This window comes from Octopus bimaculoides, chromosome 5 (assembly GCF_001194135.2).
Source record: "Octopus bimaculoides isolate UCB-OBI-ISO-001 chromosome 5, ASM119413v2, whole genome shotgun sequence".
In the NCBI taxonomy this organism is placed as follows: domain Eukaryota; kingdom Metazoa; phylum Mollusca; class Cephalopoda; order Octopoda; family Octopodidae; genus Octopus; species Octopus bimaculoides.
The window spans coordinates 74772358-74776742 of record NC_068985.1 but is presented as its reverse complement, the minus strand read 5'-3'; positions in this window follow the sequence as shown (position 1 = coordinate 74776742).

Genomic DNA, 4385 nt, shown 5'->3' with positions numbered 1-4385 from the left:
ATATATATATATGTATATATTTATATAATATATAAATATCCATTTCTATCTGCCAGTCTGTCTGTCACTGTCTAAATGCCTAAACCATATGACTAACATTCACAAAACTTTGCATACTTGTTACACTGTCATCCAGTTCCTTAATAATTTATTTGGATTGCAATAGAAATCTTCCATGTGCGCCCGAGGGATGTTGGGTGAATTGTATGTTAAAATGAGAAGGTTGCAAAGAGTATGAGTCGGAGGGAAACGTAGTATCAACGTGAGGTGGCACTTATATCAGTGAAAACAATGATGTCAATGAGATATTAAAGTTAATACAGCTAACGCTGTATTGACAGGTGACGCTGCATACATACTTTCCTAAATACATAGCTACAACACTCACACACCCAAACATACACATACAGAATGGCGGGTGTGATGAATACGTAGATTCAAGTAGAGAGGTGTAGGTGGATTTTCTGGTATCTTTCGCAAAGAAACACACACACACACAGACACACATATACATACATATATATACATATATGTGTGCATACATATATCTACTATACCATTTTCACCTGGTGATTACCTGTGTGTACATTTGTAACTTTGTGTGTGGGTGTGTGTATGTGTGTGTGTGAGTGTTTGTGCGAGGTCCTATAGCTGTCTGTATCTCTACTTTTGTATGGTCTTCCAATTTGCTGTCACTCATTGTGAGATTTTGCAATACGCGGACTATGTATTTGTAAGTGTATCGATTTATCTCATTGATTTTACTCAGATGCATATTCGTTTGTTAATATAATATAGGGGCATTCCTTATTTACCCACTAATCGAATTAATAGTTTCTAAAACCTAATTTTAGCAATAACATATTACCATAAATGACTAGTCAGGCATAAAGACGGGGACTGAACAGGGAACGGGATAGGATATTGAACAGTGTAATGGGGAAGTGGTGATAACCCCCACTTTCCCAATATTACCGTCAATTTATTTATTTTGCTCAGATGCTTATTTCTTTGTAAATATATTTTAGGGATATTCGATTTTCACCCACTAATCGAAATAATAGTTTGTAATATCTATTGTTAGCAATAAACTATTACCATAAATGTTGATAAAATATTTGATGGCGTAATTACACCTAAATGATTGTAATTTTTTTTAATATCCTGAAACGCCTTTTGACAATTATTTAATCAATTCAATTTGGTGTATTTATTTAGCAAATTATTAAGTGGAGCTTACAAATTATAGATGTTTGTATGTAATTTTGATGACAGTTCGCTAGGCCAAGAAAAGCTTCTAATGTCGCTATGTTAGTGGGGGAGTCTTATTTTTAATTGCGCTTTCCCTCGACAGATCAGGTCTTCTTCCATGTTTATCTATAATTTCGTCTAAATATTTAAATATACGCAAAAATGATTCACATTTCATCTCACTGAGTGTGAAACCATAATCTCTTATTTCTTGAAAATCACACTTCACATGTTCAATATGCTGATCGCGAGGTTCACTTTAATTAATACACCATCGCTGTATGGAACTGGAATTTGAAATTCCACCGGCATCGCATCTATGACCAGTTGAAATATTGCAAGTTCGGCCTTCAGACCAAATGGCAATATATCATATTTGTATAGTCCTCTGTACGTATTCACTGTTAGAAAATTCGAGCATTCCTCGTCTATTTTAATTTGGAAAGATGCATCAGACAGATCCAGTTTCGAAACTATTTTGCTACCTTTTAATTTCACAAAAATATCCTCCGAAGTAGGCAGTTGATGGTGGCAATTTTTTAGAGTCATTCAAAGCAGTAGAAAATTTGGCAACCATTCTGATTTTGTTATTTTTTTAAAGACGCATAATTGGTGCTGTTCACTTAGAATAATCTACTTTATGAATAATTCCCATCTTCTCTTGTCTGTCTAATTCTTACTAACCTGCTTTATCACTGTAAATGGTACCTTTCTATAAAGTTTGAATAGAGGTACCGCGTTTTCCTTCATTTGAATACAGGCCTCAGTCTTAGAATGGAGACCTAATCTATCCGACAGCACTTTAGGAAACAAGTTTTTAATATTTTTCTTTATTTCAGTTGCTGAGTTATTTTCACTGGTAGGACAACCATTTATTTTTTTACAGGTCCTATATGTCAAACAAGTCCGTACCGAAGAGATCGGTTCGTTTTTTTTACCTCGAAAACTTTTGCTCTACAGGTTTTTCCCCGAAATATGATATCACTCCATATTTCGCCTACGAAGTGTAGTTTTTAACCTGTCATGCCTCGTGCAATTGTTGACGTTTTCTTCAACGTAGGTTTACCAATATTTTTCCACGTGTCGGTATCAATAATCGAGATGCCGCTACCAGTATCGTGTTGTAATTCAATATTTACTTCCTTTACGTTTACATGTAAAAATTTCCTCTTTGGTGTCGTTTGTACTTTCCGTTTAGAAAACATAAGAATATTTTATGTTCGACCTTCCTAACATTGCTCTGCACTGTGAGCTTTTATATCCTAATCATTGGTAATTGTAACATTTTTGCGTTTGAATAAGCAAACCTTCCTGAAATGTACGGCTCCACATCCGTAGCATGGGTTTGGTCTGAACATTCTTTTGTTTTTACCTTCCTGGTCGACACGCTTGTACTTGTGAGAACGTCTTCTCTTCAATTTTTTTTACGTCCTGACATACGTTTACCATTCTTTTACACTCCTCTGCATCTGTCTACAGGGTAAAACTTTGGTCCGCTTGTTCAAGTTTTGTGAGAATTCTTGCACCTATCTCCGCATCTTTGTTTGCCGTAAGCCCTTGTACAAAAATGATACACTTAAACATATCAGGAGTTAGTTCCTTCAGTTTGAACCGTTAGCACATCCGGTTTACAGTCCCAGCATATGTGACAATGTGTTCATCTTCATTTTAAATAGATTCCAACACTTCCATCGAGTTTAAATTGAGAAATTTTATCACCGAATATTTTTGAAAGTAGTTCGCCTGTTTCCGGGAAACAAATTTCTCTAGTTTTTTGGGTGTAGTACAAAATTACAATATTTTTCATGTTCAGCCGGTGCTAATTTAAGTAATAATAATCTTACTTTTTCGTTGTCCTTCCATGACTTGCAATCTTCCCTGAAGATTACTTGGTATTTTCTAACTTACACTGCAAACGTTATACTCTTCTCTGGGTCATAACTAAATTATGTTATCGATATCGATATGCCGTCTAGCGAAAACGAACTTATAGTGTTTCGGAACTTCTTAAGACATAGTTCCATTAACTGTTTTGTTTATCTTCTTGCAGAAGTAGTTGTCTCTGAAACTCCTGTTGCTGTCCTTTCTGCTGCTTTGGAAACTGTATTATAGAAGCCACTAGGTCTTCCATCATTAACGACCTTATATCACAAACATTAGTTAACTGACCTGCGTGAACTTCGAATCCTCGTCACCAATTTTTGAAATGTAGTTACTCGTCACCAATTATTGTAGTATGAACATTATTTATAACAATACTTGTTTACACTAAAACCATGTATTAACAATAAATACATGGTGAAGCAGGGTAACAATAATGTTACAATTCAAAAAAATCTCCACGAACTGTACACAAACCAACAAACGCTATTCCGATAAACTACCAAAACGACATCTTAAGACTTCCTGTGATTAACGCCTACTAACTACGTCTCAGACAGCTGATATTTAGTTCGGTCAAGTGTATTCCCACAGTGGATGTCGTTAACCACGCCACAACATTACACTCACACAAAAGAGAGTGCCGGTGAATATAAATACAATGTGTATATTATGGATCGAATATTTAATAAAATGCGCGTCTCTAGATTATTCCAAGTACTGATTATATGCTCAGTTCCGTTCAATTAATCGTATACGTAAGCTAAAAATCTTGCTGCCTCTACTTCATGGCAATGTTTGTATGAGTCATATATATATATATATATATATATATATATATATATATATATAAAACTCGAGTATATATATGAAAAAGGGTAGCAAAACTATAGAGAGATATACTACCAGTGGCCTAGCATGAAAAAAGTCAATAGACAACATATTCAATATAAAGTATAAGAGAAATTACCCATAACAGGTAACTTCTACACGCTAGAAGGCAGTCAAAAACGACCGAAAACCACGAAGTAAAACATTACAAACGGAAAAGAAAATAAATACTTTCACCTTATTTCTAACGGTTAGACCTATAGGTTTCTAATTTTTTAGTAAATAAAGTAATTTACTAGGCAAATCGTCTTCAGTAACCAGCCGTCAAGGAATTAATGTATATTTACAAGACAGGAGGCCATAAGCACATGTCTACTCAAATATACATTCTACTTTTCCCATAATTCACGGCGCAGACACAG